Genomic DNA, 13,554 nt, shown 5'->3' on the forward strand with positions numbered 1-13,554 from the left:
TAAATTTAATTGGAAATTACTCCCATTTTATACTCTTCACTGAATATCATTATGCATTTTTATTTCTCTTTAGGACTTTAGAATAGAATTCTTTCCATCCTTCATGACTCTTTTTCATTTGCTTTACTCTGTGGTTGCTGTTTTTCCATTAATCAGCAATTTTATTTTGAAGTACTCCATCCCCATATTCATTATTTTTCTTTCCTTCAGGGCCACACCCAATGGTGCTCACTGTTACTTTTGGTCCTACACTCAGAAATTACACCTGGCTGGATCAGGAAACCATATGCTATTACAGGATAGAATGTGGGTCACAGAATATAAGGCAAAAACTCTATTTTCTGTACTATTGCACTGCTCCCACATTTCTCCTTTTCCTTCCTATCACTTTTCTAGAAGCAAATTATTTCTAAATATAGGTACTGATTATATATTTGGTCAATGATTTTCTCTGGATCCCTTAAAACTTATATTTATTTAAATATTGATTTGTGTTCCTAAACTAAAGTATGCTTTCTGAGAGTGAAGATTCTGATATCTTAGTAAAAGAACTACAAGGCAAGAAACTTCTACAACCATTTCTATAGCAGAAAAAAAATAATCTCCTTAAGGATATTTAAAATAACACTTCCTATTTTTTTTCAGTTTTATATGCTTTTCTGTAACCATATATAAAAAGAATCTGGTATTCTTTCAAGACTTAGAACATGTTTTTCATCTTTTTGCTGAATATGCAATGGGTTTTTATCTTCTCTCCTTTTATATTCTAGTCTATTCTTCCTGTGAAGAGAAAGATTTTGACAGTTATAATACTAAACATTTATCTCCCTCTTTTTGACTAGTAATTGATACCTGTGGTACCAAAAATAAATAAATGAAAGGAAAATTTAGAAATACTACCGCTATAAAAATGCTCAAATTTATTAAATACATATTTCAAAAATCACAGTTGTTAAAAACAATTCAACTATTTGATTCGTATTTGCATTCTTTAAAAATAACTACAATCTCATCTTTTTTATTCACACCCATTTAACATTTCTGATACAAAATGTATTCACCTAGAAATCATCTGTCACAAGGAAGGAGCAATCTTTAATTGATTCTTAAAAGGGGCTCTTTCTAATATGAATGTCTGATTTCAGGGTAATCCTAATTATCTAGGTGTTTATTTAGATTTATTTAAATAATAAAATACAATTCTTACCACAGCTCTTGATGTTATTAATAAGAAGAAATGAAAATATCTCAACTGTAGTTATTTTTCTGGGGGAGGTATGAGAGACATAGAAAATAAATCTGTGATTCACATCTCTACAACTTACCTGTCAAAAATATCTTCCTTCTTTTATTCACAGATTAGTACTATGTATGTCAGTTTATTATCATTCCATAAGATACCAATTTGCTATTTAAAAGTTACTCAAGCTTTGATGTTCATTATTGCTTCTTTCCAACTTCTCTGTTTTCTATCCTTTGAAGGGACAAAGGGAAATAGCACAATAGTACACTTGTTTCTAATCCCAGGAGTTGATAGAATACGAGGAGCCTGATAGACTTTATAAATCCAGAAAAAATTTTGGAACCTAAAATCTGAGTTAATTCTTCTGCGAATAACTTGAGAAAGCATACATCTTACATTCTTGTTAAAATTCTTTAGCCAAGACCACCATGTCAGACTTTGTGCTCAGTGACAACAATTGGTTGGTGATTGGGGGACCAAATTCAATGCCAGGATTCTATCAAAAAGACAGTTGTCTTCAGGGCAAATGTGTTAATTTCTGTACTCTTCACAGGCCCAAGGTTTGTTTCAATTAAAGAAAATGACAGAAGAGAGTGTCAGATTTTAAATAAATAAATATATAAATAAATACTCTATTTGACATTGCTTATTTTAAAGATGGAATAAATAAGCCAAAATATCAGGGTACATGTAGAAGTTGATAACAGTAACAAATAAATCACTTCTCTGAAGTTAACATACGGACTATAATCTTGTTAATATGTTGATTTCACACCATTGAAACTTATTTTAGACTTTCTGGATTCTATAACAGTACAACAATAAGAACAGCATTCTAAATTGTGAAATTTAAAGATATGAATATGATAAGCTACTGCAGAGCAATAGAAATTTAAGACAAAACTTCACTGAAATTTATAGATGTTTTCTCTGGCTTGCATGGTTTTTTTTTTTACATTTATTTGAATATAGTTACAAAGTTGTTCATGCTTAAGTTTCAGTCTTTTTTTTTTTATTTAAACACCGTGATTACAAACATGATTATAGTTGTATGATTACAGTCATGTAAAGAGCACCACCCTTCACCGGTGCAACATTCCCACCACCAATTTCCCAGATCTCCCTCCTCCCCACCCCCTACACCTGTACTCGAGACAGGCTTTCTACTTCCCTCATTCATTCACATTGTTATGATAGTTTTCAGTGTAGTCATCTCTGCAACTGCATTCATCACTCTATGTGATGAGCTGCATGTCCTGAGCTGCACCTACCAGCCCTCATCTCTCTTGTCTCTGAGATACTGTTAAAAATGTCCTTCATTTTTCTTAAAGCCCATACATGAGTGAAACCATTCTGCGTCTTTCTCTCTCCCTCTGACTTACTTCACTCAGCATAATAGATTCCATGTACATCCATGTATAGGAAAATTTCATGACTTCATCTCTCCTGATGGCTGCATAGTATTCCATTGTGTATATGTACCACAGTTTCTTCAGCCACTCATCTGTTGAAGGGCATCTTGGTTGTTTCCAGAGTCTGGCTATTGTAAATAGCGCTGCAATGAATATAGGAGTAAGGAATGGATTTTTGTATTGTATTTTTGTGTTTCTTGGGTATATCAAATCAAAACTACTATGAGGTACCACCTCACACCACTGAGATTGGCACACATCACAAAAAAGGAAAACAAGCAGTGCTGGCGGGGATGTGGAGAGAAAGGAACTCTTCTTCACTGCTGGTGGGAATGCCGTCTAGTACAACCTTTATGGAAAGCGATATGGAGATTCCTTCACAAACTGGAAATTGAGCTTCCATACGATCCAGCTATACCACTCCTAGGAATATACCGAAGAAACACAAAAATACAATACAAAAATTAAGTTTCAGTCTTACAATGTACACCGTCCTTAACCCTAGGACATTTCCCAATGTCCCGGTTTTTATCCCGCCCACTCTCCTGCCTGCTTCCGAGGCAGGCAGGCATTTTATTTCTCTCTCTCTTCTCTGTTTCTCACTCTCTCTTTCACCCTTTTTTATTTTTTAGACACAGTGATTTGCACTATTGTTAATGAAGGGGAATCGTGCATATCACTTTATCTCTGTGCAGCACCTAGTTGTTGTCCAGAGAAATCAGTTCCAACTATTCTTGTCATAGTAGTCCCTTCTCTACCCTATTTTAACTGCACTGCTCCAATAACTTTCTATCATAGACTAGTCCTCCTGGCCCCCATCTTTATTGACCCTGTATATCATTACCATAATATCGTTTTTTTTATATTGTACAAGTAAGTGAGAATGTTCTATGTCTATCATCAAAAAAGTATATAGGGACTGGAGCCGTGCCTCTAAAGGTAAGGTGTCTGCCTTGCAAGCTCTAGCCTAGGATGGACCGTGCCCCGGTTTCCCATATGGTCTCCCATATGGTCTCCCAAGCCAGGAGTGATTTCTGAGCGCATAGCCAGGAGTAACTCCTGAATGTCACCGGGTGTATTCCAAAAACCAAAATAATAATAATAACAATAATAATAAAATAGATATATCTTAAATATAAGATATCAGATGTGATTAAGTGAATAGGGTTTCTTTTCATGTTGTATCCTTACTTGCAAATTTTTTTAAATAAAAGAATTAATTTCCCATTTTGACTTTTAGATAAGTTGGATGCAGGTGGACAAATATAAAAGTAACTGCATTCTCTGAAACTAAAATTTGTAGTATAAACTACTATCATGTTCCTGGTATATGTATCCCTTACTTTTTTTTTTAATATAATTTTTATTTTGATCATAGTGTCCTACATATTGTTGACAATAACATTTTAGGTACATATTTACATAAAATCAGGGGGGATTCCCATCACCAAATTGTCCTCCCTACACCTCCGTTTTTGTCCTACCTCCCATTTCCTCTTCCCTCACCCCCAGGGCGGCTAGAATATGTGGTCCCCTCTGTATCCAACCCACTACCTAGTAGTCTTGCACCTGTTTGGTCTTGATGCCTCCTTTATCTCCCCCTCTAACTGTAGGCAGGACTAGCTAGTTCAAGTTGCATGGTTTTGCCGGAAAAAGAGAAGACATATAAACTGGGGTAAGAGTCTAATACTCCAAAAATGGGTGGAATCCTTCTAGAGGCTCTCATCATCAATTTGGGAGATGAAGGAGAAAAAGAAGGTGAAACACTCCACCAGTACCAAAAAAAAAAAAAAGTGTCAATTATCCAGTGAGGACTCCAGCTATATCGATAAGCACCACAAAAAAATAGACGAAAAAAAAAAAAAAAGAAAGAAACAAAAACAAACAAACCAAAAACACGCCATGGTCTTGAAATAAGAAACATGGCATAGCACATAACGAAAAAAGAGAAAAGAAGAGAAAAAAAATAAGTATATTTGGGGACAACGATTGCAATAATCACACCCAAACAGAGAAATCGACCAAAATAGATAGGTAAATAAAAATAATAATAACAATAATAAATGAAGGTAAAATATATATATGTATATATAAATATATATATGTATATATAAATATATATATATATATATATATATATATAAAATAACCAAGGTTTTGTGCTTTTTGTATTTTTGTTTTTTTTCCCCTCCTGCCCTGGCACAGTAAATATTGGGGTCATTCGAAAAGGAATTCACTTGGCCTAAGAAATAAGGGGTTTCTCCGTCCTTGGAGAATACTGTCATGGGATCAGCTCTAGACTTTGCTCAGGATCATTTATTCTCCCGGTGGTGTTTTTTTTTTGGTGTGTGGAAGACTACTGCTCTGTCCAGGGTGATCCAATCAGAGCTCTGTGTTTAGAGGTCTCAGTATCTGCACAGATCCTGAGGTGGGACTTATGATGAAGTCAGTCTTTGTGGTTCTAGAGGTTCTGTTACCTCAGTGTCATTTTAATCCATCTTCTGTGGTTGGTGATCTTGATCTTTGCACTGAACCTAGGATGGCACCTAGGATAGTGTCTTTCTTTGTGCTTCCAGAAGCCCCATTCTGTTGCAGTTGTCTCTGTCAGACCTTTGGGACTGGGGAATCATGATTGTTGTACAAGTCATAGTTCAAACCCTAAATTAGGGCTTTTTTATTGGTCCCAAGATGTATACTGTCTGGTCGTGGTTCTAGTAGCCAGTCATCTGTAAGTCACGATCTTGGCTTTTGGACCTACCAAAGGGTGCCGAGTCTTCTGGTTTTGTCTTGTCGTTAGCTGGTAAGGTATGCTAATCTGCTCTCAGGTCAAGTTGTTCACATTTTCCTCAATGTCAGGATATCATGTTAGGGCTGGCCCTTGTTGTTGACCCCGCAGTATTAAGGCCGTCTCAGATGGAGTTTGTTTCCTGCAGCTGATGTGAAGAGCTGTGCCAATTCTATGTCTGGGATCCAGGGTTCAAGGCTGGATGAATGGTATCTAATCACTTGAGGTCTAAGTTGATTCCACATGACATATTTTCAAGGTAGGAGATATCCCTGTATTGTAAACAACTATGAGTTCCCATCTCTAGTAGATAAGAGCTCTTTTTTTTTTATATGTAAGATTTCCCCTTTATTTAGTGTGTCTTTGCAGGGGGAAGTGGTGCCACATTATATTGTCGTTGTAGTTGGGGCTGGACAGAGGGGATAACAGACACAGGTCACATACCCAAAAATGATAAAAAAAAAAAAAAGAAATAAATAAAAATGTATGTGCTCGCAAATGTATATGTAGGACCAACATTTAAAAAATAAATAAATAAATTTAAGAAAAGAAAAAAAAAGAAGTAAAATGAGTTAGCGAAGTTTTTAAAGGACCAAAGTGGTGCAAAAGACTACCTTACATTTGGGGGAGAGCAGGTAACGAGGTGGTGTATTACAGGTCCTATGCCTATGTTGGAAGTACAGTTTTTCCCATTGTCTTTTGGGTTTTTCTTGTGATGTATGGGTTCCCAGGCATCTTCCTATCACACCCCCTGACCTTCTTCAGGTTGGTAAAAGTTTGCGGCAAGGAGGTCTTGAAAGAGTTCTTGCATTGGGGATACTTTTGGACCTAGGTCCAGTTTCAAGAAACAGTCCACGTTAGGGGGAGTTGGTAGGGAGGGCCTCACAGCATGAGTCCGCAGGGGAGTTGGCTGTCATTTCTTGCCCGGGACGAGGTGTGGGTTTGACTGGGTGTCCCTTCTCTTGGGTGCTGGGTACTGGTTCGTTGGGGTAGGAGGTCGATCTTGTTGCCTAATAGATTAAGGACTGAGGGTGAAGTGTTTTAATATAGAGGGAGGTCTGGATGGGATTGAGGGGTGGAGGGATAGTTGGATTTCCAGAGGGGGGAAAGGGTAAGGTGTATGGAAGGGGTAGGGAGGGAGAAAAGAGAAAAATACATTAGAAAGAAGGGAGAAGAGAAAGGATAGAAAGTAAAGAAAAGAATATAAAAGAAAAAAAGTAAAAAAGAAAGTGGTGAGAAGAGAGGAGAGAATAGCAAGGGAATGATAGTTTGCTTGAATGTGTTCAGTGAATAGAGCATGTAGTTTGAGTCTGTACGTCGCTGTTACTGCTTCGGTGGTCTGACTGGTCCCATGCTTGAAACCCTAAAAGAAGGTAAACCTAGAGATAAAGTGTATGTTAAAGAGTTTTCTCGGGGTCATCTCGTAGTGCAAACTAGGTATGGTATCTCGTGTGATATCCCAAGCTGCTATCTTAGCTTGTCCGCCCTTTGTATCCAAGAATGCCTGTGGACAGAAAAGCTGAGAGGTTATTTTAAATATAATAAGATAGAGGCATTAATGCATAGTGATATAGGATGTTTCCATTGGAGTCAGTGGTTTGCCGTGGTATTCTTTACCTGTGTTCCTGTATACGATCTCTACAGAATTATTATGGGTCATTATTGTAGAAGGTTGATTACGTACCTGTTCTCTCTATGCTGCTGTTCTGGTGTTGCTGTTTACTTTTTGGTATAATGTGTTGTTGAGAGTTTGTGTTGTTCCTTTTTCATGTGTTTTGGGTACTGTTCCCAGGTATATGATGACTATTACAGTGTTTGGAGTTTCTACTCTGTTAGATCCTGTTATTTGATTGTTAAGTATTAGTTGTGATTGAGATGTATGTTCTATGTGCTTCAGAATAGTGCTACCATTCTGTGTTTATCTTTTGTCTTCTGACTTACTTCGTTTAACATAATATGATCTAGGTCCATCCACGTTGCTGCAAAATCTGTGATTGTATCGTTTCTGACTGCCATGTAATATTCCATTGTGTATAGATACCACATCTTAATGATCCATTCATCTTTTGTTGGACAACGCGGTTGGTTCCAAGATTTGGCTATTATACTGAGTGCTGCGATAAATAGTGGGGTGCACACGTATTTTGGAATGAATGTTCTTCCAACTTGGGGGTATATACCTAGGAGTGCAATTGCTGGGTCAAAAGGAAGTTCAATTCTGAGTTCTTTGAGCACTCTCCAGACTGTTCTCCATAGATGTTGGACTAGGGGGCATTCCCACCAGCAGTGGATGAGAGTTCCCTTCATACCGCATCCCCGCCAACAAAGATTGTTCTCAGTATTTTTGATGTGAGCCATCCTCACTGGTGTAAGGTGGTATCTCATTGTTGTCTTGATTTGTATCTCTCTGATGATGAGTGAAGGTGAGCATGTTTTCATGTGTTTGTTAGCCATCCTTCTGTCTTCCTCAGAGAAGTGTCTATTCATTTCTTCTCCCCATTTTTTATGGATTTATTTGGTTTTGAGGGGTTCAGTTTTCTGAGTGCTTTGTAAGTTCTAGATATCAGCCCTTTATCTGATATGTCTAGTGAAAAGATTTTTTCCCATTCTGTTAAATGTCTTCTTGCATTAAGTAAGGTTTCTTTCGCCATGCAGAAGCTTTTTAGTTTGATGTAGTCCCATTTGTTTATGTTTGCTGCTAAGGTTCTTGCCATTGGTGCTCCATTCTCGAAGACCTTTTTGATATATAGGTCTTCGAGTGTTCTCCCTATTTTATTCTCGATAAACTTTATAGATTCGGGTCTGATTTCAAGGTCTTTGATCCATTTTGAGTTGACTTTTGTATAAGGAGTGAGGTATGGGTTGATTTTCACTTTCGTACATGTGGTTTTCCAGTTGTGCCAACACCATTTGTTGAATAGGCTTTCTTTGTTCCATTTCAGATTCTTGCCTCTTTTATCAAATATTAGTTGGCTGTATATCTGGGGGCTTATGTCTGGAAATTCTGTTCTGACCCACTGGTCAGAGGTCCTGTCTCTGTTCCAGTACCATGCTGTTTTGATTACTATGGCTTTGTAGTATAGTTTCAAGTTAGGTAAGGAGATTCCACCCAGCTTCTTGTTTTTCAGTATGTGTTTGGCTATCCTGGCTCTTTTGTGGTTCCAGATGAATTTTGTGATCGATTGTTCTATTTCTTTAAAGAATTGTGTCTGGATTTGGATAGGGATTGCATTAAATCTATATAGAAGTTTGGGTAGGATAGTCATTTTGACTATGTTAATTCTACCTATCCATGAGCATGGGATGTTCTTCCATTTCTTTAGATCGTCTTCAATTTTTTTCTGAAGCGTTTTGAAGTTTCCCTGGTATAGGTCTTTCACTTCTCTTGTAAGGTTGATTCCTAGGTACTTGATATTTTTTGATACTATCTTAAATGAAATTGTATTTTTAATCTCTCTCTCCTCAACTTCATTGTTTGTATATAGAAACGCTACTGTCTTTTGTGTATTGACTTTGTATCCAGCCACTTTGCTGTATTGGCTGATTGTTTCTAGGAGTTTTACTGTGGACTCTTTAGGGTTTTTGATGTATATCATCATATCGTCGGCAAATAGAGATAGCTTGTGTTCCTCTTTCCCTATTTGAATTCCTTTGATTCCCTTCTCTTGTCGGATTGCTATTGCTAGGACTTCTAAGGTTATATTGAATAAGAGTGGAGAGAGTGGACAGCCTTGTCTAGTTCCTGACCTCAGTGGGAATGCTTCTAGTTTCTCGCCATTAAGTATAATGTTGGCTGTAGGCTTTTCATATATAGCTGTAACTATCTTGAGGAAAGTTCCTTCTAACCCTATTTTGCCAAGTGTCTTTAACATGAAAGGATGTTGGATTTTGTCAAACGCCTTCTCTGCATCGATTGATATGATCATGTGGTTTTTGTCTTTCATGTTGTTGATGTGATGTATCAAATTGATTGATTTGCGTATGTTGAACCAACCTTGTATTCCTGGTATGAATCCCACTTGGTCGTGATGTATGATCTTTTTGATGAAGTGTTGGATTCGGTTTGCTAAGATTTTGTTAAGTATCTTTGCATCTATGTTCATTAGTGAGATTGGTCTGTAGTTTTCTTTTTTGGTGGTGTCTTTGCCTTCTTTGGGAATGAGTGTGATATTAGCCTCATAAAAGGAGTTGGGGAGGATTCCTGTTTTTTCTATGGTTTGGAAAAGCCTATGGAAAAGTGGTAGTAAGTCTTCTTGAAATGTTTGATAGAATTCACCTGTAAATCCATCTGGGCCTGGGCTTTTGTTCTTAGGGAGTTTTTTAATTACATCTTCAATTTCCTCTGAGGTGATTGGTCTGTTTAGGCTTTCTAGATCTTCCTTTTCCAGTCTTGGAAGAGGATGTTTGTCCAAGAATCTGTCTATTTCTACTGGGTTCTCTAACCTAATTGAGTATAGTTGTTCATAATATGATCTCATGATATGTTGTATTTCTTGGGGTTCTGTTGTAATCTCTCCCCTTTCATTTGTGATCCTACTGATTTGGGTGTTTTCCCTCTTTTTTTTTGGTGAGTTTTGCCAATGGTTTGTCTATCTTGTTTATTTTTTTGAAAAACCAACTCCTGGTCTCATTGATTTTTTGTATTGTTTTCTTTGTTTCAATGTTGTTTATTTCTGCTCTGGTTTTTATTATTTCTTGCCTTCTGGTTGTGGTTGGATTTCTCTGTTGCTGTTGTTCCAATTCTTTGAGGTGATCTTTTAAACTGTTGGCTTTGTTATTTTCCTGTTTCTTGACATAGGCCTGTATTGCTATGAGTTTCCCCCTAATTACTGCTTTTGCTGTGTCCCATAAATTTTGACATGTTGTCTCTTCATTGTCATTTGTCTCAAGGAATCTTTTTATTTCTTCCTTGAGTTGTTCTTTGATCCAGCTGTTATTGAGCAGCATGTTGTTTAATCTCCAGGTATTAGTTTTTCTCCATTGCTTCTTCTTGACATCAATTTTAACCTCTGTTGCATAGTGATCTGAAAGGGTACTTCTTATGATTTTTACCTTTGTGGTCTTATATAGGTTGGCTTTGTATCCTAAGACATGGTCTATTCTGGAGAAGGTTCCATGTGGGTTTGAGAAGAATGTGTATTCTGCTTTCTGGGGATGGAGGGCTCTATATAAATCTATTAGCCCTAAATCTTCTAATTTTTCATTTAGAGATCTTATTTCTTTGCTATTTTTCTGTTTGGTGGATCTGTCCAGTGGTGATAGTGGTGTATTGAGGTCCCCTACTATTATCACATTTCCCTTCATGTGTTTCTCCAGGTTTGCCAGTAGTTGCCTCACATATTTTGCTGACTCTACATTAGGAGCGTAGATATTGACCAGGGTTAGTGTTTCTTGATCTAATGTTCCCCTGATCAGTAAGTAGTGACCCTGTTTGTCTCTGATCACTTTCTTGAGGTTGAATACAATTTGGTCTGATATAAGAATGGCTGTCCCTGCTCTTTTTTGTTTTCCATTGGCCTGAATAATTACTTTCCATCCTTTTATTCTAAGCCTGTGCTTATCCTGTAACTGTAGGTGTGTTTCTTGCAGACAGCAGAAGTCCGGTTTATTTTTCCTAACCCAGTTCTCTACTATGTGTCTTTTAATTGGAGAGTTTAGTCCATTCACATTTAGGGAAATTATTGATAGAGAGGACTGTTATGCAGTTGTATTGTGTGGCGTGGTTGTTGTTACAATCGGGGGTTTGGATTGTGTAATTCATCTCTGAGTAAGTCGCTTAGGATTGGCTTGGTTTGCACAAATAGTTCAAGTTCGTTCATGTTTGAGAATGTTTTTAGTCTGCCCTCCCATATGAATGATAGTTTTGCTGGGTATTGGACCCTGGGTTGGAAATTTCTGTCATTCAGTCGTGTAAATATGTCATTCCACTGTCTTCTTGCTTGAATTATTTCAAATGGGAGATCCAGTTTGATTCTTATGTCCTTTCCTTTGTACTTGAGGTTTTTTCTCCCTTATTGCTTTCAGGAGTTCCTCTTTCTCTTTGTTTTTTGCCATTTGGATTATTATGTGTCTTGGTGTTGGCTTATTAGGGTCTATTTTATTAGGGACCCTCTTGACTTCCTGGATTTGTCCTGAAGTGTCTTTCCAGAGGGTGGGGAAGTTCTTCGTTATTATCTCCCTGACTACCTGTTCTTCCCCCTTCCCTATTTCCTCCCCTTCTGGTATACCCACAATTCTTAGATTGTTTCTTTTGTCTTTGTTCATTAGATATTGGATTTTTCCTTCCAGTGCTTTGCCTTTTATTTCTTTGTTGGTTTCTTGATCTTTTTTTGATTGTAGTTTTCCTTCGAGCTCTTCGATGTGCTTCTCCAACTCTGTGTTTCTGCTCATAAGGCTTGTTACTTCTTTTTGTATGGACTCTCTCATGTTCTTTGACATTTCTTCTTTAATTTGGCTGATTCGTTCTTCCATGGATTTCTTATATTCGGTAGCTAAGGTTTCTTTAATTTCTTTTAGTAATTCTTGCATTTCCTTCCTCATTACCGTTTTTAAGTCTTCTTCCCCTGGATCTGTACGTTTTGGTGGACTTGGGAATTTGCTAGGATTTGTCATGGTGTCTCCAGTTATTAGGGATCTCCTTGATTTACACATGGTTCCTTGTATTTAATGGTGTGTTTTGGAGTGCTGTGGCTTCTATTTTCTGCCTGCTTTGGTCCCCTTCCTGAAGGTGGTTCTAGAGGGGCCTGTTGGGTGAACTTGTTGAACCTAGCTCTTTCTCCTCCCCTTTGCTGCCTAGGGGTCAGCCTTCCCTGTGGGTCTTGTCCCTTTTCTGCTCTTTAGTTCTGTCAGCGGTGCAGTTCTGCTCCTGGCCACAATGGTTGCTGGCGCTGTTGAGCCTAGTTCTCTATCCCCCCTCCTCTCTCTGAGAGTCAATGGAGCTCTGCCCCCTCCAAGCCTCCGTTGAAGGAGTTCCTTCCGCCCAACCCAGAGCCCTTGTCCTTGGGGAGTCCCTGGTCCACTCCAGGGCCCTAGGGGATGGACTGTTTTAGGTCCCCTGAGGGGCCAGACAGCTGGCCCTATCTCCCCTGTCTATTTGGGTTGTTCAAGTTGCCCTTCGAGGCGCCCACCCAGAGGAAGGGACTCCCTCAAGCCACTCTCCTCGGTGCTTGTGGTCCCTGGGGAAGGGGCGGGGCCAGGCGACCACGCCTGGGAGGCAGGGACTCACTCGGGCGCTTCTGCCTGCGTTCCTAGGTCCCTGGTGAAGGGGCGGGCCCAGGGGACGGCGCGGGGAAGCAGGGACTCACTCGGGCGCTTCTGCCTGCGTTCCTAGGTCCCTGGTGAAGGGGCGGGCCCAGGGGACAGCGCGGGGAAGCAGGGACTCACTCGGGCGCTTCTGCCTGCGTTCCTAGGTTCCTGGTGAAGGGGTGGGCCCAGGGGACGGCTCGGGGAGGCAGGGACTCACTCGGGTGCTTCTGGCTGCGTTCCTAGGTCCTTGGTGAAGGGGCGGGCCCAGGGGATAGCGCGGGGAGGCAGGGACTCACTCGGGCGCTTCTGCCTGTGTTCCTAGGTCCCTGGTCTCCCTTACTTTTTAAGAACACAGACAAATCTCATAAGATAAAAGTTTGACTTTAACTATTTTTCTACTTTGTCTGGTATTAAAAGTATTATATATACAGAAAAAACACTGTATTTTGATTTTCCCTGGACTATCAACATTGGTATAGTATTATTTTTGGTATGGATGCTTACAAGCTCTAGTCAGTAACTTGATTACAAGGGTGAACAACTCATATTGTACAGACTATTTTCACTTTCAATATGTTATTCAATAAATTGCATAAGATACTTTGCTCTTTCTTACCAACTCAGTTTGTAATCATGTGGTTCAATTGTAGTTTAAGTAATAAATAGAACTCATTTAAAATAGATGTTAAGCTATGTATTTCTTCATTAGAATTACTGTATTCATCTTTAATGTATTTAACTTAATTTAATTTTTTAAATTGGGAGCGCACTTTATAGCTCAGGTGCTATTCTTGGCTTTGCACTCAGAAATCAGTTCTTGCAGGCTTGGAATATGGGATGCCAAGTATCAAACTCAGGTGGGCCCTGTC

This window comes from Suncus etruscus, chromosome 9 (genome assembly GCF_024139225.1).
Source record: "Suncus etruscus isolate mSunEtr1 chromosome 9, mSunEtr1.pri.cur, whole genome shotgun sequence".
In the NCBI taxonomy this organism is placed as follows: domain Eukaryota; kingdom Metazoa; phylum Chordata; class Mammalia; order Eulipotyphla; family Soricidae; genus Suncus; species Suncus etruscus.